General features: G+C 43.9%; 1 long non-coding RNA gene across 1 annotated transcript; it reads right to left on the bottom strand.

Moving 5' to 3' along the window:
* Positions 1–20,677: 20,677 nt before the first annotated feature.
* On the bottom strand, positions 20,678–22,431 carry LOC146839041 (uncharacterized). Its single transcript, XR_014960443.1, has 3 exons — positions 22,332–22,431; positions 21,569–21,684; positions 20,678–20,747 (listed from the first exon to the last, which is right to left on the bottom strand). It is a non-coding gene; the product is annotated as an uncharacterized LOC146839041 (long non-coding RNA).
* Between the last annotated feature and the right edge of the window lie 546 nt (positions 22,432–22,977).

Genomic DNA, 22,977 nt, shown 5'->3' with positions numbered 1-22,977 from the left:
CTTGGGGGTATGTCATTGAAAACTTGCTCAATCTGGGAGGCACTAATTGCTTCCTTTGAAGCGTATAGAGTGTCTTGCTTTGGCCTCTCAGATAATACAGAATTTTCCACACGGTAGCTCAAACCCACAGGGCGAAGCAGGAGACATAACACAATACAAACACCTTTAGAAAAGGGTTTTATTTTACAAAATGCAATGGCTCTCTCTCTTTTAAAAAAAGGCTTGGGGTTTTATTTTACACAATGCTCTCTAACAGAAAGGCTTTCCCAGAAGCCAAATGCAAATGTATATAGAGATATATATATTTTTATAGGCAAGCAATAATAACACACTTGGTAAATGCAGCAGTTAAATGCATGAATAATACTGATGACTAAACAAGCAGCAAATAATATGAGATAAGTCTCAAGCAAATATACTGGACGTCCTGCAAGAGATCAGAAAGATATATACACTAGAGACATCAAATGATTACTTTGGATGTGCACCTCAACTCACTCACACATCACAAAGAAAACACCTCAAATGATCAAAGCCACTGGCCAACCATCACAATGGCAATAATCAAAACTCAACACTTCACCTGGCTGTCACACTGTTCAGTCCTCAGGATCGGTTTGTTGCTCATAGGGTCCAACTCTTGATCTACCCAAGCCTTAGTAGCCGTAATGGCACAGGTCAGTGGGAGGATCAAGAGAGGGAAGGAAAGGATGGGCACAGCAGGGAGGGAGACCTGAAATTCAAAGAACAATGTAAGTACACTCATTCACTACCACTAACCTTAGAACTGTAGAGACAATGATTACCTAGTACAATCTCTATACCTGTAAAGCAAAAGAATGTCACCCGTAGATCAAGACACATCTACCACCTGTCAAGGGTGTGAAAGTATTCCTTTCTGTGTTTTGGCTGTAATGTGGGAAACAGATAAGAAACCAAAAACATTCATAGAGCAAAACACATAACATCATCAACATCTGCACAATGAACTCACTAGTTCAATACACATTGAAACAACTGTTCTACCCATAACCTACCCTTATTAGACTCCACTTTGCCTGACAGGGATAGAGCGTAGTCCTATACCACTCCAGCGTACCCCTGTTGACATAGAGCCATAAGAACACAAAAACAATGAACCTTTACTCCAAAGAATGGTATTGTGTCAAAGCGTAAACCAAAGTAATCTTGTCGTTTACATCCAGGTTAATTCACCTTGAATTCCAATTGGTATATATACATATATATGCATATGCCTAAAGTACTAAACCATGTTCTAGAATCCCCTTACATGAAGTAATATCATAAGTCCAATAGAACCGACACTGTTGCATTCAGGGCATAGAAATAGTTCAGACCCTGTGAGAGAACCAGTGGCACTGTGCAAGGAAGAGTGGCACTGCAGAGTAACAAATGTCAAAAAGTGGCAAACCTAAGGAAGGAAGTAATAACTGGGAACCAGCCAGAGAAACTATAGAGCGAGTGGCAAAGCCATCAAGACCTCCCCTCCTCCGTATGAGCACCGTCCATGCTCACCAACGGAAGATGGGACAATTTATACGATGTTGATGCTTGTGCTTTCCTCTGTCTTTTTGTTTCTCCTCTTATGTTTATCCTCAGGGGCTGAGCTCTGTTGCCTGGCCTCGGAGCCCTGTGACTTCCTGCGACTGTGATGTGGCAGCCTAGTAAGATTATTGTACCACTGCTGATTGTATCTCTCCTTATACCGATACCTTGAATCTGTTCAATTTCACACTGGTGATATGCATGTTTTAACGTCTGTGTTGGTTTTCTTTTGAAAATGCTTAATAAAAAAAAAAAAAAAAAAAAAAAAAGATGGGACAATTTGGAATATCAAATAACTGAAGGAACCGCGGTGCAGAGCACCCTTACCGGACCTCCCTGGAATCACGAATCACAAACTCACTCACGCTGGCCGATGAGAATTTCCAACACGTTGCCTGATTGTACTTCCGCCTTTATGGAAGTCTCAGCAAAGTGACATGCGCGCCAGGATCCTGGGTAATGTAGTTCTGCGTGCCACTAGCGTCTAGCTGAGATTTAGGCATCCAGCTTCCGCAGCGCGCTCGAAGCAGGTGAATGTAACAATGGCGCAAACACTGTATCTGTATCTTAGCCCACTCCTGACCGGGGGATTCACACAGCCGGGGTTAAGAGCTCAGAAGCCAGGCTTCTGTCTCGAAGTAGACACGTCCGTTAAAGTTCGGATTCCAAAAACCCGGTCTCTAAGTCAACAACCCTCAGCTTTATAATCTCAAAACACACTAGAAGGTTTGAGAGAAACCTGCCCCCGTGCCAGAGGAATCTTACCAGAACTGGCCAGCTTCCTAGCAAGCATTCCAATGGCAGGAAGCAGTTCTCACTTTCCCTCTCCAATCTCGCATGTTCCAGCCTTTATCTTGACGAAGCTCACAAAAGCCTTAAACAATTTCTCACAAAACAATATTTGAATGTGATTAACCAAAACAACTTCCAAGCGTTGCTGTGCATGCAGAAAAGCTGAAGCCAAGCAGAGTCAGGAAACAGGATGACATGAGGCCATGTCAAAGCCAATAGTAAGAACTTCATAATACTCATCCATGTACAACACAATGCACATTTGTGCACTACTGCTCATAGATTCACATACTTCATCTCTCAATGTCCTATAGCATCACATACTTCATCCCTCAATGTACAACACCGAGCACATTTGTGCATCACTGCTCACAACACTGCACTTTCGAGACCAAAAAGTACATTCCACACCTCCATCTCCCTCTCATGCTTTCGAATGCACATCCCACACGTTCTATTCTTGGCAAGGCTGTCCTACTCCGTGACAGCTCCCACTGAAAGACTGCGAGATTACAAGAAAGAAACTTTTAAGAGAAGCAAGGCATATGCAGGACGTCGTACATTCAGGATAGGGTAAAATAACACACCAAAGTTAATTAAAATAATGGTAGTCAAAGGTCATCACAGGGTTTCTCTAGCACTACATAGAGCCCAATAGAAAGTGGCAAAGCTGTCTGCTAGTGCAGATGGGTCAGTGAGTACCACTTCGTCCATGTCGCAGACCCAGGGGAGGTGGACCAGTGTGGTTGCTTGGCGGCAGAGTCTGTGTAGCAGTCACCCCGACTTGTCCCCCCACTGAAACATTCTGCTTTGAGTTGCCAGCCGGGCACTTTGCAACTCTTCCATCAGTTCCCCCTGATATTGCTGCTGTGTGAGGCACAGCTGCCGGCATGCCACAACCCTGCCGTCTCCATGTCCCTGACACTCTAATTCCATAATTCAGGCTTTCGTTTGAAATAAATTCTGTTTGCATTGCCTACGTGCTGCACCCTGTAGCTGATATGAGTGGGTGGAGTCCCCATTCAAGGAGAAATACTCCATTAGGGCTTGTCGGATCTGGGTCCAATAGGAGCTATCTTGTAGATACCACGGAGAAAGCCTCCATCGAAATGGAGGTTGAGACGGATCAGCTTGGAGCTGAATGGCGACGGGGGAGTAATCCGAAAGCCCGGGGGCAGAATCGAGGCATTCGATATTCTATGCATATAGTTGCAGGGGATGAAAATGTAGCCTAGAAATAGAGTTGTGTACCGCAGAGTGAAAGGTAAAGCCTGTATCTTTGGGTTGATGGGCTCTCCATATGTCCGTCCATCCCACCAGAACTACCAAGGACCTCAACCAGGACTCCCGGGTCGTCTGCGTTGCACTAGATGCGCGCCATCAATCTCTATCCAGGCACATTACATCGTTCCAGTCTCAGCCTATGACTGCCAGGCTTTCGGGCGTGGAACCCCATATCTCCACCAGTCGTTCCACACAGGCCTGACTTAGGGGTGGCGGTGCGAACATACTACCCACTACAATGTGATCCCCATCTATGGTCCCGTGAATAAACATGTATCTGCCCTGTGGGTCTGTTCACGATTGTATCAGGGTGAAGGGGAGTCTATTATGTATCAGGATAGCCAGCCTTTTGGAGCCCCTAATGAAACCAGCGTGAAAGGTATATAGATAAGCCTAAGGAGCTAAACAGGGACTCTTAGTTCCAATGAGATGTGTCTCCTACATAAGGAGGATATCTGCACCCAATGCGCTTGGCCCCTAATGAAACCAGCATGAAAGGTATATAGATAAGCCTAAGGAGCTAAACAGGGACTCTTAGTTCCCATGAGAAGTGTCTCCTACAAAAGGAGGATATATGCACCCAATACGCTTCGCCTGGCGGAGTCCTGCACCCCGCTTCACTTTGTCAAGCAGTCCCCTAACATTCCAGCTCACTACACACAACCGTCCAGAGGGGGTCATTGTGTCTCAGTCCGTCATACAGGTAGAGAGTCAATATGTCACATCCTGTCAGGGGGGCGAGGTCTTTGCTGAGGGGGAGCACACATTACGTAGTCAGAGGAAACATAAACCATATCAACATAGCAACTTACAAACCCCTTTCCCACTTCCCTTCCAAAAACCTCGCATCAGCCAAAGTATCTATCGTGGAAGGAACCCTATGCCAACCTCAACAGGAAGCAGATGCAGGGGCCGTCCAATGGATCCCAAAACTCCCCAATGTCATGTTGGCAACTTGAGAGGATTGGGGTAGATCTCTCTAAATTCAAAAAAATTCTAATGACGCCTTATTCGATTTAAAACAATTAAATCATAAAAGCACATCATAAAAACACAACACATTAAAAACAGAATATAACTATTCGTATAAATAAATGATACAATATATATTTTTTTAAAACAATAATTTAAAAAAAGAGAAACCATGCTAGTTTCCTTACACGTCCCAAATGGAATTACAATCAATAAACAGTTACAAAAAAAAGGGGTCCTTGCACTGGATTCCTAAATCTGTCCACCCCTTTTAAATATTTTGCAGTATGAACAGTGTAGGTTTCATCGTCTAGAGATTGCAATTTAATGAACGCAGGTCGACACTCTCTGGCCTTGTGATTTAAAAATAGGTATAATACATCTTTTTCTGATTAATAAATAAAACTTGCAGAAAAAGATAACATGGATTGTCGACTGTGTGGAAATATCATCGCAAGGACATGGGCGCAAAAAATGTGACCAATCGTTTATCTGGGGGAACGTGACCATGATATGAAAGTTGCCTAAACGTAGGCGTGTCAGAAGCATCTTATCATAAGCACACAAATTAAAAGTTAAATAAGGTTGAATTCCTGGATGGCTCAGGATCAGTTGGGTGGCACTGACTGATGTTTTCGTAATGTTAGAAGAAAGTCTTAACATCTCCAGGTGACTAATACATAATGACTCGTTCCTTTCTTGTAACTGAGGTCAAACAGTCTGGTTTGACAAAATACTCGGGATGATCTATATCATTAAAACATTTTTTAACATAAACAAGCCAGGGAATACGTGGCGCCCCTTGTAAACTCAAGCAATCATTTATCGTATCCCGACTTAGGCCGGTGGAAACGCCGGTCCAAACTTTATGCTATAGTAATATTGGCTGGATTTTAATTAAGTCGGACACATAGGGCAGTCCCAGTCGGCGTGACAAATATATGTAGCAGTACTGTCTGGGCCAGCTAAAAGATATTTTAAAAATCTATTCTCAAATTTCTGGATAGGCTCTACATTTGCATAGCCCAAATGCCAGCTCCATACAGGGCAATAGAGATGCACTTGGCTTCATAGATTATAAACAGATCGTTAACTGGGCGCTTGCCTAACTTCCTAGATAAGTTTACCAAGGCTCCTACAGCTTTGGCGATGAGCAATTTCCTAGAGTTAATTGCATTGACCCACGAACCCCTATTTTAAAAAAACGATGCCCAGGTACGAGAAAAACTTGGCAAATTCCAGTCTATTATTAGCTATAAAAAATATCTCAACACTTGGTAATGGACTTGCTACATTTCATCGTAAAAGTTTTGGCGCTGTTTACATTAAGGTCTAGGCTAAACATATAGGACGCAAAACTCGTGGAGGCCAATTGGGGTACAGGCTAACAAGACTACATAGTCGCCAAATAAAAGTACGCCAATTGGCCATTTACCAATAATAGGTATATCCAAACATTCCCTGGTTACGGTGCCCCCCAAACTATTTATGTAAAGTGTAAACAGGAGGGGGGCTAGCACGCACCCCTGCCTTACCCCCTTCCTGACGGGGAAGTTATCACTAATTTTGCCGGTTCTCCCGAAGCGGACCTAGGTAGGACTGTTTTAGGGAGTTAATAACAAAGATTTCTACCCCCATGGCCTCTAATTTACCCCATAGCTTCTGATGGTTAACATAATCAAAGGCCGAACTTAAGTCGACAAAGCACAGGTATAAGCTCCCCCTATTAGCCTGTATATATTTCCCCAATAAAAGGCATAGGTTCAAACTCTGTTCCATAGTACCCAGGCCTTGGCGAAATCCATACTGTAACTCGGAGATTACACCAGTACCCTCGGCTAACAACTGTAGTCTATTTAAGATGACACGCCCGGCCTCCTTCACGAAGGAGTCCAACAGCGAGATTGGTCTGTAGCAGGCCGGGTCGTTGTGGTCACCCTTCTTAAAAATGGGGACAATTATGGATTCCATCCAAGTCGGGGTGAAAGCTTGGGTGCAACAGGCCATTAGGACCAGGGTTAATAATGGGCCCCACAGCAGGGGGCAAGATTTGTACAGGTCGACTGGTATGCCATCTGGGTCCAGGGCTTTTCCACCTATGCTAGCCTTAATTGTTAAAATTACCTCATCCATATTGAAATCAATATCAATTGGTAGAAGACATGGTGGAGCTGTTCCAGAATCCTCGCCATATGTGGTGTCATCATGAATACAGTATAATCTAGAAAAATGGGACACCCACTGATCTTCCCCAATCGAAATTTCAATACTAGGTACGTTTCTTGGGGCCAGAAACGGGGCATTCACCGCCCTCCAGAAGCCTTGGAGGGCTCGCCGCAGGTCAGTTCTTATAGCCTCCTTACGCTCTTTTAGGGACTTTTTGTACGCTGCCCTAGCGCTTTTGATAGCTTCCAGGTCTCTTGTGGTCTTGTGTAGGGCAGCTATCAAGGCTGCATGTGACTTACTACATTTACGATCAAACCACCTTGGCTTACTTTTAGTAGACTTTGAGAGTTCAGATCTTAGAATACTTTGAATGGCCTGGGTAGATCTCTCAAACCATACAGCCCAATAAGGGACCAGGAAGACTGCAGCCATCAAAACACATGATGAGAAGGACCCCCAGATTGTTGACACGAGGACAGTGGCAGCTCATCTCCCGGATTTATCTCCAGGACATCCTTCCCGGGCCTTAGAAGTCCACGTGGACCTGGATCGGTGTCTGCGTTTGCCTGTCTGTTTATTGCGAAATTGGTGACATTCCCCCGATGAGGAATCCGAGTCACGTCACGGTGGCGTGTGTGGCCTCAAGTGTCTCTGTTTATCTGTCCATGTGAAGACCTCCTCGGGGGTGTCAAAAAACAGGGTGCAAGATTTGTACAGCACTCATAAACGGGCAGGGAAGAGGAGCATGTATGGATCTCGTAGATGGGCCTTGGTGGCTAAAAATCACTGACGTTGTTGCTGTATCAGTTTGGTATAGTCCGGGAATATCTTTATGCGGTGAGAAGATCCATCTGAGCTCGTGCTCGATGATGTGCCGGGCAAGGAAATTTAGTATCCGGGCAATTAAAGGTTGTGGTCGGGTGCCAGAGGGAGGTTCCTGAAGCAGGGTCCTGTGTGCGCGCTCGATTATGAAACAGGGGGATAGGGTGTCAGATGGGATCCAGGACGTGAGCCAGCAGGTTAAGAGTTTCCCCACATCATCACCTTAGCAATTCTCAGGGAAGCACACGAACCGGAGGTTGTTCCTGCTGGCACATCCCTCCACGTCCTCCACCTGCATTTCTCAAAAGTAGAGACCTGTGTTTGGAGTGTGAATACCATGTCTTCCACTCCAGAGACTCTAGACTCGACTTCAGTTATATGTTCCACAGCGTTGCAAAGGTCTTGGTGCAATAATGTCACTTCTGAACCCATCGCACCGATTTTGGACTCTAGGGTGTCTCTGGACTGTGTAATCACAGCAAATAGGTGGCATTATTTGGCAGGGGGTTGGTGGCTCTCCCTGATTTTGCCTGTAGGCTCCGTCTCCAGTGAAGCGGTCCATGTTGCTCTGTTTATTGAGACCCGCTTGGGGTTTATCTTTAGTCGTGATGAAGGGGGAGAAAGAAGGATAATGGAGGGCTATCTCTTGTGTGGGTGGCACCTCCCATCCAAGAGTCTCGGGACCCACACCAAGCACTGCCAAAAAAACAGACCTCCACCTGTAGAAGGTGCAATCAATTCCAGGGATAATTAGGAGATGCATTCATTTTCATCCATCACATCACATCACTCGGAATAAGCTGGGTTGTGGGCCAAGAGAGGCTCCCGCCTCCACAAGCCACACCGGGGCCTAGCCTGGCTGCCTCCGCAGACTGGGGTATGCCCCCCAGCGGGCGTCTCACCTGTGGGTAAGTGACTTCGGGTTGCAGCACGCACGATGGTGCACAGACAGCATAGGGCCTGGAGGTCCGCAATCCCCGTTGTAGCCATCGGGCTAAGGGCCCAGAAACCTCCCTTGCTGATCTGCAGGCATCCAGCCACGTGGTTGCTTCGCCTCGATGGAATCTGACCACATCGGGCAAAAACAGGCCAGGACCAAGCAATCCGCCACCGTGGTCCCACTCGAGTCCTCTGTAACAGTAGCCCGGTAGGCATCAGATCCACACCTTGCCGCTGCACGCTTGTTTGCTACGGCTGCCCTCAGGACCCTTTTGCGCGATACAGCCGTCGGTCACTGAGCTGCCCACGGGGGTCAAGCCTCAGACTGTGGCCAGGAGGAGGAAGACCACCCCCACCGGCATGCGGCACATCCACTCAGGCCACCAGTCGGGAGCCACACCGGCAGCGAGGCCCACAACGCCCTTCCGACCACCTGCGGGTATGGCCCTCGCTCCCCGTCGCAGAGGCCAAGCACCTCAGACAGGCTCCAGGTGGCGTCCACCCCAACTGGGAGGCAGCCGTGGGCGAAGGATGGGATCTGCTGCACATTTCCAAGAGGATTCGGGAGGATTAAGGAAAGGGCTGCGGTAGTTTGCCTACAGCATGTCTGACGTTTGCACCGCTAGGCCACACCCCCCTTGTGCCACCTTTTTGAGTCAATTGCTAACTTTGCCTCATTTTTTCTCCCATGCTTCCCCACGCTCTATCTCCTGCTTCCCGTGACCAAGCCCAACACCCCCCCCAAGGAACATACTTAATGCAGGCCGCAGCGTGGGCACGCCTCTGGTGTGCCAAAAGCAAGCCTGTCTGCCGGCTTACAGGGGTGAGTTATGGGGGTTAGGACCAAGGTTCCCCAAGGTCTAAAAGGACACTCGAGTTGCACCACCAGCGGAACTATGGCGGCAGGGTGCAGAGTACATGGGCATAATGTTAGCCAATGGGGCTAACATTGCCTTTCGCTTAGAGACTGCTGATGATCAGGCTACTTGGGTGTGGGAGCAAAGCTCCTGGGGTTAAGGTCAGCACTGCAGGGGCCAATGACCAGCACAGGAGCTGCACCACCAGCGCCACTAAGGCGGCCAGGTGCAGGGTGCAAGTTGGACGTCGGGAAACATGTGCTTTCAAATGGAGACCTTCAGTTTCGGAAAGATTCTGCAGGCTCGGGTAGTGAGGCTTCCTGAAGGTGACCACCTGCTGTAGAGGTAGGTTCGGATCTTGGGGGATGCCTGATATTGGTTGGGACACCCAAGGCCATGGGGCGTTGGGTGTAGAGGTGTCTTCAGGTATTTGGTTTTCTTCTCAGCTCCGGTCGTGGTCAGGGGGCCCTTCAGGTTGAGGCTGCAGGCATCGTCTTGAGGATTGAGGGAGGTCAGGGATCACCAGATCACAAGTCAGGATCGCTGGGGAGACCTCCTTGGGATGGTGGGTGTGAGAAGTTGGCCTGGCATATGCTGTCCTCTAGTTATAGGGGACACCTTGCACCAGTCCAATTCGACTCTTATGGTGATAGGTTAAAGACAACCTTTCAAGAAAGCTATCCTAGTGGTAGCTGTGGAGAGCAGCCTTCAGGCTAAGTCTTGAAGGAGTGTTAAGCTTATTGTTTTACCATAGATAACCTCTTGAATAACCAAATGAAAGAGTAGTCCACACAGGTATATATATATATAAAATATATGTATTTATTCTAAGAATAATCCCACTAGTCTCTTTATGAGGCTAGAGGTAAAGATACAATTCAAACAAGCATTGATAGTTACAATAAATAGCACTGGAATCATAGGGCCCCAGGGGGGGACCAAACCATATATCAAAAAAGTGGTATAAGAACCACGACAATTCTACAGACAATGCCTAGGGCATTTATGGTCGCTGGCTGCTTGTGAAACCACCCAAGGTAATGAGGAAGGGGACCCACGGGAGACGCGTGCAGTGGCTAAAGCTACTGTCGGGATCTCTATCAAAGCCTATGGAGAATGTCGCGGTTGAATTTTACAAGATTAAAAACACTTCTAGCAGGAGTTCAAGTTCAATACTTTAGAGTTAAGCTTTTGAAGGGCCCACACCCACGAGAGTACTAAGGTACCACGGTTACCTGCCCCAGGGAAGCCGGGTGCATAGGTCGTTTTCGATGTCGGGTCGCGGGCTGATTTTCAATGGCAAAACACGAAGAACTGCTGCTAGCGAGAAGCATCGTCAATGTCGTGAAGATTGAAAATGTAGATCTTGAAGAGAAGGACCTGAAAGCAGAGGGGACAGAGTCTGGGTCACGGCACAGTGACCAGGGGGCTCAGGAGAAGGAGCCCTTCAATGTCGGGTGCTTCCAGGTAGAAGAGGTGTAGCTTGGATCATCAGCCACGGGGTCCAGGAGGTGTCAAGGAAGGCCAGCTTTGGAGGGCGACTGTTCCACAAAGGATGAGGGTCGCTGCGGTGTTAGTGTCCGGATTGGATCCACTAAGCCTTGGCAACCGCAACCCACGAAAGAAACACAAAACGGCTACTGGTGCAGACCCATGAGGTCTGAGCGAGGTCTCCAGTGAGGAGACTGAAGAGCAGGCCTGGAGCAACCAGGGGAACTCTTGGAATTGAAGATTGACCTCTGCTAGGGCCCACCAGTCGAGAGACAAGGGACCGCGGGAGGCAGCAATTTGGCATGCATAAAGATGCGCCCACGGGTTGCCGGAGCAGGCTAGGGCGTCGATCTTTGGCACAGAGGATGCTGAGAGGTTGGCTCAATAATGGGCCAAAGCACAACTTCCCCACTTGTCGGGGTCGGGTGCTGTACAAGAGGTGGCCGGTGTCCTGGGGTATTGGGGATCTCGGCACCCACGGGGTCCACGGTGCTGAGCTTTGCTGTGCACACTCACTGGCCTCTGGGATGCTTGGAAACCCACCTTAAAGTAGGAAAGAGTCGTCGATGTCTGTAGGAGCAGCGAGGTTCCAACCAGGTCACTTGCAATGTTTCAGGTGCCTGCCAAGCAGGGGGGTAACTCCTTTACCCCAAGGGAGATTTCTTCGTTCAGCTGTGCGGCAGCAAGTCGAAGTTCAATTCTGTGAAGTTCAAGAATAATCTGAGGCTCTGGGGACCCTGTATTCACCTTTATCCAAAGATTAGGGGAGTTTCCAGATCAGAGCCCACCAATGAGAGTTCAGGAGGGAAAGGGTGGCTTCACACTCTCCCCTTTTTGAGGTTTCCCACCTGGGCCGGGGACAGGATGCCCTTGAACCGGTTTGAGGCGGTGTATGCAGAAGTAGTCACTGGAGAAGCCTACGTGCAAGTCTGAAAGACATCCTATGGTGCACCCACCCAGTTCCAATCCACATAGTCTGTCTGGGGAGGTGGGAGCACCTCCCTGCAACAAGATCCCTATTGTCCAGCTGTCGTGGCTGGAGTTCTGCCCAGCAACAGGCAGCAAGAGTCGTGTGGGTGGCGGGTAGTATCCATTTTGTACTACGTGTGCACTTTTAAATTGGTGTCTAAATTCTGCCGCTTTTCCCATATCGCCCCTCTAGCAGGGGGGAATCATGCCCTCACTCCCATGACTGGATTGGGGGTATGATTCCTACATGTTTGACACCAAACACGATATGGTTCTGTGTAGCCATTCTCAAGTTATCATGCTATCGCGATTACTTATAATGCGGTTAAGAGTATATGGTATGGCTACACTACAAACAACCCAGCAATAGTTTTACGAAGATTGCAGAGGGGCCCTACTCAGGTAGGGGTTCCCCCTCACACATATCTCAGCACCCTGCCTTGTAGGATTAGCAAGGCCTGCCTTAGGGGTGACCTATGAGGATATATGTGTTGTATTAAGTGGGATACAGGATACCTATATCCCTGTAAGGGGTGCAAGCACCACCTTACCCAGACTACAGTAGTGGTCTGGTGGTGTCATTTGGTATGGCTGTCCCAGGGGTGGCACAATAGGTGCTGCAGCCCCTGGTAGGCCTCTGTGGGACCCATGCCCTGGGTACCTAGGGTACCATCTACAAGGGGCTCACAGGGTGTCCTCAGTATCCAATTGGAAGGTACCTAGGGTACTCACATCAGTTTAGAGAAGAAGCAGATAGGCTGGGGTCCTGGATAACAGGGCCACAGCCTGGCTAGTGTCATAAAACTGTCAAAACATCAGCAAAAACTTGGGGCAACTATGCAGTCGATGCCACTCTCCTACAGTGGGACACTTGAATTCAGGCCGTGGGTGTCGGGTGCAGAGTGGTGCAGAATCACAGAGACACTGGTATCCGGATTCTGGAGGTGAGTCTTTGGTTGAGCAAATCCGGTGCTCACGGGAGACAGAGTCTGTGGGAAGGTCGCAAGGCAGGTCCTCCAAACTCTGTGGGTTTCTGTCTGCTTGACTCGCCAGGGTTCTTCCTGTAGGCAGGTTGTAGACGGGACAGGCCGTTAGGGCTGGGGCCAAGCCAGTTGGCATCCTCTTCTCCTTCCTGGGTGAGCACAGCTATTTGGTTCTTCTTCTTTCTTCCTCGAATCTGAGGAGGCAATGTTCAGGGTCACCCCTAAATACTACATTTAGCAGCATTAAAGAGGTGTGCAGGTCATGCCCAATGGGTCCCTTCCTTAGGATGGGTACACCCCATATTATGCCACCCTCCAGTGGTAATGGGCATGAGCCTCTTCCTAATTGGCTGAGTCCCCTTATCTTCAAGATGGAGGGGACTGAGATGTGTGCTTCACCTCACCTCCCCCACTTAAGAAGTGGGGTTGGCAAAGGTGGGCACACTTCTCTTCCTAGCTTGGCTTTCCCAACGATTCGACCACTTAAAGTGGGGGATCAGAACTGGTGGGAGCCAGTTGCTGGGGGCAGCAAAAGGCAGGAACAGTTTCCAAAGGGGCAGGCCTTTCATGGACCCAGCCCATCCTGGGGGAGGAGGCATGACACCTCTGCCCAGGATGGGCTTTGTTTCTGGACCCAGAGAGCGAATGGTCTCCACCTAGGGGTCCAGAAACCTGTCTGGTGGTGGCAAATGTCAGGAAGCCAGTCTGGAACCACACCAGGGCTGGTCGATTTTCAGGGGGCATCTCTAAGATGCCCACAGAGTGCATTTTACATTAAATCCCACACTGTATCAGTGTGTGTTTAATATGCTGAGAAGTTTGCTACCAAACTTCCCAGTTTATAGTAAAGCCATCATGGAATGGTGGAGTTCGTAATTACCAACTCCCAGACCATATACTCTTTATGGCTTTACTACACTTACAATGTCTAAGAATGGATTTAGACACTGTATGGGCAACGGGCTCATGCTTCTGTGCCCTCACCTTAGAGCTAGTGCACCCTGCTAGAGGGGTCACTAACCTAGGCCATAGGCAGTGGATTGCAGGCATGGCACACAGGGATGTGTGCCATGTCGACTCTTCACTTTTCTCTGCACCAAAACACACATCCTGCAGTGGCAGTATGTGTGTGCTAAGGTGCAGTGCCTCTAAGAGTGGCACATTAGGTGCTGCAGGCTTTAGCGCTTTCCCTGGTCACAGTGCCCTTGGTACCCAGGGTACCTTTTACAAGGGCCTTACCTGTCACCAGGGATGTCCCAATTATGGCTACAAAGGTGGAATTTTGGGAAAGAACACAGGCCCTGGGAACCTGATTGGCAGGGACACAGGGCACATCAAGTCAGGTTGCGTCAGGCAAAAAGTGGGGGGTAACCATGCAAAACTGGGCACTTTCCTACGTCACCCAACTAGTCACCGATCCCACGCACATCTCCCGACAAACACTGGACCCATCTTTGCAGCAAGCAACATGATCAGATACAGCCACGCCTCCGAATTAACTTGGTCTGACCACTTAATTGTCCTCTTCTCCATCACAACCGCCCACCACATACCTGTTAATCAGACCAGCTCCTCTCACAGGAGCTGGAACAAGATATTCGAGGACCTTTGGAATTACATCCTTAGCACCTCCACCCCAGACACCACCCCCAATCTTGAAGTGATCTTCTAAAACTTCAACACTTGGATCTCCCAGTGCGCCAACAGTCGCCCCCACCAAGCACACCAGCTGGTTCATCCCGAAACTCAAACCCACCAAAAACACATGCAAAAGACTAGAAAGGATCTGGTGTTCCAGCAAATCGCCTAGCGATCAGGCCAGCGTTAAACTGGCTCTAAACCTTTACCACCTACACCTGAAAAAAGTTTTAAAAAAGGACTATCTGACAGCCCACATCAAAGCCAGCTCCAACCACAGCAAAGAACTGTTCAGCGTTGTCAAACAGTTCTCCAACCGCCAATCATCTGAGAACACCATCACCCCCTCCCAGACACTCTGCAACACCCTTGAAAACTTCTTCAATCAATCAATCAATTAGGGGGTTTATATAGCGCGCTACTCACCCATGAGGGTCTCAAGGCGCTGAGGGGGAACATCTTGTCTATCTAAGAACACTTCGACCCCCAACCACCTATCTCCAACATCCACAACCTTCTCAACCTAACAGACTCCACCTCAACACTACAGATCACAGCGTGGTACCCTCTCAACATTCAGGAGCACCCAGGCACCCCTGTCCCCACCACATGTTCAACCCGGGAAACAATACCATCAGCAAAGATCCCACCTCAATCCACAACTCCTCCATCACTGCAGCTTCTATCCCAATGGAATGGAAACATGTGGAAATCAAACCCTTCCTCAAAAAACCTCTGCAAACCTGGAAGAACTCAAGAACTACCAGCCCATCTCACTGCTGCCTTTCACGGCAAAAGTTCTGGAAAAAGCCATCAATCACCAACTCACCAACCACCTGGAGAACAACAACCTCCCAAACTCATTCCAATCTGGGTTCTGCTCAAACAACAGCACAGAAACCGCCCTAATCACAGCCAGCGATGATATCAGGGGTACACCGCAGCCCTGACCCTCCTCGACCTCTCAGCAGTATTCAATGCCATGTCTTTCACACCCTCCTAAATAGACTCCACCAGATGAAAATACAAGGGGATGTCCTCAACTGGATTGCATCTTTCCTCACCGAAAGGACTCAGAGTGTCCGGCTACCACTTCGGGCCCTATGAACATAATTTGTGGGGTCCCCCAAGGTACCTCACTTAGTCCCACCCTGTTCAATGCATACATGACCCTTCTAGCCACCCTGGTCAGAGCCCACGGTATGAATATCATATCATACGCTGACGACACCCAGCTCATACTCTCCCTATCTGCTGACCCCACCAACACCAAAGCTAACTTCCACAGGTGTATTACCAGCTTCGCCAGCTGGATGAGAAACAACTGCCTCAAGCTCAACTCTGACAAAATGGAGGTACTCATCTTCAGGAACAAAGGCAATAGTTGGAACAACACCTGGTGGACAGGATAACTGGGACCCGCTCCCACACCCTCGGACCACGCCAGCAACCTTGGCATCATACTTGACAACAGGCTCAACATTAAAAACCAGATTATCTCAGTATCCTCAGCGTACTTCCTCACACTCCGCATGTTCTGGAAAATGTTCAAGTGTATCCCCATCAGCACCAGACGCACCGTGACCCAGACCCTCATCACCAGCCGCCTGGACTACGGCAACACACTCTACATAGGAGTCCCTACTCAGCTACCACACAGACTACAGACCATTCAGAACGCAGCAGCCAGGCTAATCCTCGATCTCCCAAGGTGAGCCGGCAGTACCCCCACCTCACCAACACTCTACTGGGTCCCTTACACAAAAGATGCTCTCCCATGCCTACAAGGCCCTACACAATAAAGGACCAGCCTACCTAAACCACAAACAAAATCTCCACCAACCCATCAGGCATCTGCGTCCGCTGCCCTCTCCTTCACCCTCACTCCTCGCTACTTCACAAAGCAGGAGCGACGGCCGTGCCTTTTCCCATACCTGGCCGCCTGTAGTGCCAGAGGCACTCCCATATATTGGGAACCGCGTGATGACCTTTGACCACCATTGTTTTAATTGACTTTAGTTATTTTTTTGAATGTACAACATCATTTTTCTTGCATGTGCACTTTTCCTTGACGATTTCTTTTGTGTATCCTAGTAGTTGCAGAGAGGGGGAGTGCTTTTACATAGTAGAACAGCCCTGCAAGGAACAGATCGTGTCGGATGAGCATTTGAAAGCATGAGAGAGAGAGAGGTGTGGAATGTACTTCTTGGTTTCGGAGTGCAAAGTTAGAGGCAGTGGTGCTTAAATGTCTAATATGTTGTACATTGGGAGACGAAGTGTGTGATGCTATAAGCAGTAGTGAACAAATGTGCATTGTGTTATACATTGGGAAGTATTATGAAGTTCTTACTATTGGCTTTGACATGCCCTCATGCCATCTTGAATTCTGACTCTGGCTAGCTTGAGCTTTTGCGCTTCATTTAGATAAGTGGTTGGAACATGTGAGAGCTCAGAAGGATATGTGAAAACTCTTTTGCCTTTAGAATGCTTGCATGGAGAGTGGCCAACTCTAGAAAGCTTCTTTGGCACAGAGGACATCTTCTCAGAAACTTCTAGTGCTTCGAGCTTATAAAACGGGAAACAACCTTTACAACGCAACTTTTACAACGTAATGCTATTACAACGCATTTTTTACAACGCAAAAGCTTTTACAACGCATGCATTTACAACGCATGCTGTTATATGGTAAGTACTTTTACAACGCATATACCATTACAACGCATTTTTTACTTTTTTTTATTTATGATGTTTGCAAAATAATTAATTCATATTTTATTATTTATATTAAATACTATAATAGAAAAATATGAAAGAGTAATTATTGAGTATGTTTTCAAAATAATTTAATATTTTATTATTTATATTAAATACTATAATAGAAAAATATGAAAGAGTAATTATTGAGTATTAATTATTTAAAATTTAAGAAATATGTAAAAATATGAGTAGTACTTTAAAAGATTAATACTGGAGTACTTTTAAAATTAGAAAGAGTATTTTTAAAAAGGAATTAAAAAAGAGTAGTATTGTGAGAGTTTAATACTTGAGTATTTTTATCTTTCTTTTTAAAAATGTAATTTATACTTAAAAATTATTTTTAAAAAAGTACATTTGGAGTATGTTAAAATTAATTAATATTTTAATATTAAAAATAAATACTTTATTCAAAAAATAATTATTGTGCATAAATTAATTAAATAAATATGAAAAAATAAAATATATGACTAGTATTATGAAATATTAATACTTTAGTATTTTTTTTTTTAAAAAAGAGATTTTTGAAAAAAAAATAATAATAAATGAGTAGTAATATTGAGTACCTTTGGAGTATGTTAAAAATAAATAATTAATATTTTAATATTAATATTGAATAATACATTTTAAAAATTTGAAAAAGTAATTATTGTGTATAAATTATTATAATTATTTTGAAAAAATTAAATATATGAATAGTATTAAAAAATGTTAATACTTGAGTATTTTTAACCTACAAAATTAAAATGTAATCAATGAAAAAAAGTATTTTAAAAATGAAAAAGTAATTTTGGAGTATTAAAATATGAAATATAAAAAATGTAAAAAAAAATATATTATATATAAAATAATTATAGAGTTATTTAAAATTATTTTAACATAAAATTAATACAAACTAAAATTGAACTATGAATATAGAACTTACTTTAAAAAAATTCCCACGCTTTTGCATTGAAGTCTATGTGCTAAATTGTCCTTCATTTATTTTGGCAGCTTAAGAATATACAACCCGCGGAACAAGAAAAGAAGGAGCGAAAAGAGAAGAAAAAGCAAGTTTGAAAGGAAAAAGAAAATAGAGTCGAGGTAAGGAACACATTTAGTAAATTTACAAATTATAATTAACATTTTACATGTTTAAATAACAATATTAAAAATAAATAACAGTAAACAAATAAGGTTTATTAAATATTTCTTTATTGCAAAAAACATAGAAAAAACATTTTGGATTTATTGTTTTTTATAACATAATGTACATTTATTACAAAACATATACATAATTTATTTACATTAATTAACATTTATTTATAGAAAAAGTAAATAAAATAGTCCTTTTTTAACATTGATGCACGCGATGACGTCATGACGTGAACGTAGACGTAAGGCGCCATTTTGAAGAGCATCGGAGGAGGAAGCAGCAGGAAGCTGATCTGCGTCAAGGTAGGAAACTTTTTCACATTTATTTATAGATATAACGCTAAAACAAGATACATATATAGTAAAAAAAGAATAAGGAGAGGTTGCGGAAAAACTAATTGATCTTTTAAATGTTTAAAAACATGTCCACGTTCATGTCATTAATGTATGCCTATGTCGGGTCGCGAAAATGTATTGTTTCATTAAAAAATTTAAGTAACTGTAAAAGTTACTATTAAAAATGTTTATTACAAAACTTCGGAACCATTACAAATGAATATCTTCATTTTTAGAAAAAAAAAATTGCGTATTTATAATTTGTGAAAAAAAAGATTGTTATTAATTTGGTGTTTATGCAGCAATGTGCATTTCGGAAAATGGATTGACTAATGGAATTTTGAATACATAGAATTTTTGTGGATTTTAATGGTGGTAGTTACTTAGGAAGTTTTCTAATAATTATTTACTTGCGTTTGATTTTTGGAAAGTTGGTCGATTATTATGGAAAAGTTGCTTTGGAAACATTGGTTGTTTAGGAAAAAATGAAGATTTGGAAATAAAATACAATAATTAGGAGACCCGACTTGTAAATTTGAAAAAATGTTTGAAAAATAATTGTATGCCAATTGTAATTAAAGAATATTTAAATTTGAGGCAAAGCAAGAAAGTAGGTACATAACTAGTTTTAGAAAGAAAGAATGTTAGAAAGATTTTCCAGGTAGTCTAGAGCCACACACAACGTAAATTGTTGTAATATAGCCAATAGTCTCTCTGACATTTCCCTAGTTTTGACAGTTACTCGTGGGTTTAGACTACCTGCAAGTGTTTGGGCAAGTCTCATTTCTTGAAAACTTTGCTCCTTCTTCAAAGTTTGCAAGAAAGAGTAGAAATTTGGATGAGGTTTGCCAATAGTATGGTTGAAGGAGTTATGCCATCCCTCAATGGCATTGTTTGTTTTTGCTTCTCCCTCTAAACAGCTCGTGTAGCAGTTCCACCACTCCACATGGAATCGTGGCTTCCTCCTGCGACCCGATCTGCTTAGGTGCCCAATCCATGTGTCCTCGAAATAATTTAGGATGGGTGCCAATTTCTCTTCATTACTTGTAAAAAAAACAGATTCTATAATAGCAGTGTAGTACTCGTCCACACTATCGGGAGGAACAAAACAAAGTGCTGTTAATTTTTTTAGTTCAAACTGTAGTTTGCTATCACGAGAATAATCTGCAACTAGGGATGTTTTTTGTAATTTACGCCAAAAAGCCTGGGAAAAATGGAAAAAACATCCCTGAATTTGGGTATCCGTGTACGTTTTATTGATCACATTGATCATGCTCAATTCAAAATCAATTATTATTTTCCTAGGACTTTGAGATGTTTTACTTTTAATAACTGATAAAAGTTCAGAGTATGTTGCAGAAGTCTTATCAGGTAGCAAACTTTATACTAAGGGAATTACATTATTGTTAATTTTAGCATGTATAGTGTAAATTTGAGTGAAAGGATGGGGTGTACTTTTAAACGTCCCATCCATCATCCAAATTTCACTATTTTCTAACTTTGCAAGGTTACGTGGGGTACTAAAAATTAGAATTCGTTTCTGAGGGTTTTGGTTGTCATGTAAAAGGAAAGGTTCATCAGAAAAAGAAATAGAAAGATCATGTGGAATTCTAATATCTGAAAAAGTATGTGGTGTAGATAATTGGATGTTACTTGCCTGCTTTTGTCTTTGAATAATTCGTCTCAGATTAGGAATTATAGGCATGTTACTAGCAACATGACTGGGGACATGCTGTGCAACCTCTCGTAAAATGGGTCCTGTAGAATCATTGGAGGTGCTTGCAATAGCTTTCATTTCATTAACAGTTTCTCTTATTTCTACATCCATTGCAGAGGCAGAGTGGTTATGTTCTGTTGTTTTCACAACTAAATTATCAAGTGTAACCGCTCTGCCACTGCAATGGGTAGTGTAGTATTGCACACACCTCCAATGATTTCTAGGAAAACTTATTCTTTCCTTACTATATATGTATCCTGCATGGTTTAATAAATTTTTTCCTTTCCTCGATTTAATGTATTTAGCTGCTTCAAGACTAGACATTATCTGAAAAGAGAAGAGAAGAAAAACAAATTAGGATGTAAAAGTAAATACACTAGCTCTAATGTTACCCCTACACCATCTAACACTTTCCCTACTGCTGCATCCTTCCTGGAGTGAGAATAGTAAATTGTACACCTACACCATCCAACACTTTCCCTACTGCTGCACCTTCCTGGAGTTAGAATAGTAAATTTTACCCCTACACCATCCAACACTTTCCCTACTGCTGCACCTTCCTGGAGTTAGAATAGTAAATTGTACCCCTACACCATCCACCACTTTCCCTACTGCTGCACCTTCCTGGAGTTAGAATAGTAAATTATACCCCTACACCATCCAACACTTTCCCTACTGCTGCACCTTCCTGGAGTTAGAATAGTAAATTGTACCCCTACACCATCCAACAATTTCCCTACTGCTGCACCTTCCTGGAGTTAGAATAGTAAATTTCCCTAAATTGTACCTCTACACCATCCAACACTTTCCCTACTGCTGCACCTTCCTGGAGTTAGACTAGTAAATTTTACCCCTACACCATCCAACACTTTCCCTACTGCTGCACCCTCCTGGAGTTAGAATAGTAAATTGTACCCCTACACCATCCAACACTTTCCCTACTGCTGCACCTTCCTGGAGTTAGAATAGTAAATTGTACCCCTACACCATCCAACACTTTCCATACTGCTGCACCTTCCTGGAGTAAGAATAATACGTTATTCCTACTACAAACCATATTTTATGCATTTGGGGATCTTATTAAAATTAATAAGTAAATGGTTTGACAAATATATTGATGGTTTTATAACAGTGTTGTTTTAAAATACCTTGTTTTTTATGGATTTCTATCCTTGGTGAGTCTTCTGCTGTGGTATTGGCCTGCTGGCTGGAGTTTTGAGTTATGTCTTTAACAGATTTTTTCGACAAAGTTGCAAACAATTGTCTGGAAAAATGAAAAAAAAAAAAACATTGACAACGTTGGTGACAAATGCAAATTTGGATTAAATGTTTGAAATTATAACATTGTATTTAAGTATTACTAGATAACAATTTCCTTACTGCTGCACCATCCTCGAGTTAGAATAGTAAATTTTAGCCCCTACACCATCCAACACTTTCCCTACTGCTGCATCCTTCCTGGAGTTAGAATAGAAAATTATACCCCTACACCATACAACACTTTCCCTACTGCTGCACCTTCCTGGAGTTAGAATAGTAAATTTTACCCCTACACCATCCAACACTTTCCCTACTGCTGCACCTTCCTGGAGTTAGAATAGTAAATTGTACCCCTACACCATCCAACACTTTCCCTACTGCTGCACCTTCCTGGAGTTAGAATAGTAAATTATACCCCTACACCATCCAACACTTTCCCTACTGCTGCACCTTCCTGGAGTTAGAATAGTAAATTTTACCCCTACACCATCCAACACTTTCCCTACTGCTGCACCTTCCTGGAGTTACAATAGTAAATTATACCCCTACACCATCCAACACTTTCCCTACATCTACACCTTCCTGGAGTTACAATAGAAATAGGTTTGACTATTACATTGTTGGATTTATAACAGTGTAAATTTAAATTACCTTTTGCTTTAGCTGTTTCGTTTCTTGGTTTGTCTGCTGCTGTGGTATTTTACTGCTGGCTGGAGGTTTGAGTTATTTGTTTTACAGATTTTATCCACAAAGTTGCAACCGATTGTCTGTGAAAATGAAAAAAAAAAAAAAAGTTAAGACAACTTTGCTTAAAAATAAAAAATGTGAAAAATTGTTTGTAAATCTGATTTTTTATTTCACTGTAACTACATAACATATCATATTTTCCATGGTACTGCATCACACTTGAGAATGAAAAATAATTGGTACTCCTAAACATACTACACTTTCAATACATTATGAACTTAGAGTAGTAATGGATACTCCTACACCATCCCTCAGTTTCCCTACTGCTGCACCTTCCTGGACTTAGAATAGTAATTGTTACCCCTGCACCATCAAACGCTTTCTCTACTGCTGTACCTAAGTGCAGTAATATTAGTAATTGTTACCCCTGCACCATCGCACAATTTCGTTTATGATGCTGCGTCAATGTTGAAAATAAATTTTTTTTTACCCCTATACCATACAACACTTTTGCTAATGCTAAAAATATATTTTTAAATTAAAAGAATTTAAAAAAAAATATTAAATCATTTACCTTCACAATAGCAAAGGTGAGTCGATTACGTTGAGG

This window comes from Triturus cristatus, chromosome 4_2, assembly GCF_964204655.1.
Source record: "Triturus cristatus chromosome 4_2, aTriCri1.1, whole genome shotgun sequence".
In the NCBI taxonomy this organism is placed as follows: domain Eukaryota; kingdom Metazoa; phylum Chordata; class Amphibia; order Caudata; family Salamandridae; genus Triturus; species Triturus cristatus.
Note: the sequence above shows the minus strand (reverse complement) of the source record. Positions and strands in the feature narration are given on the sequence as shown.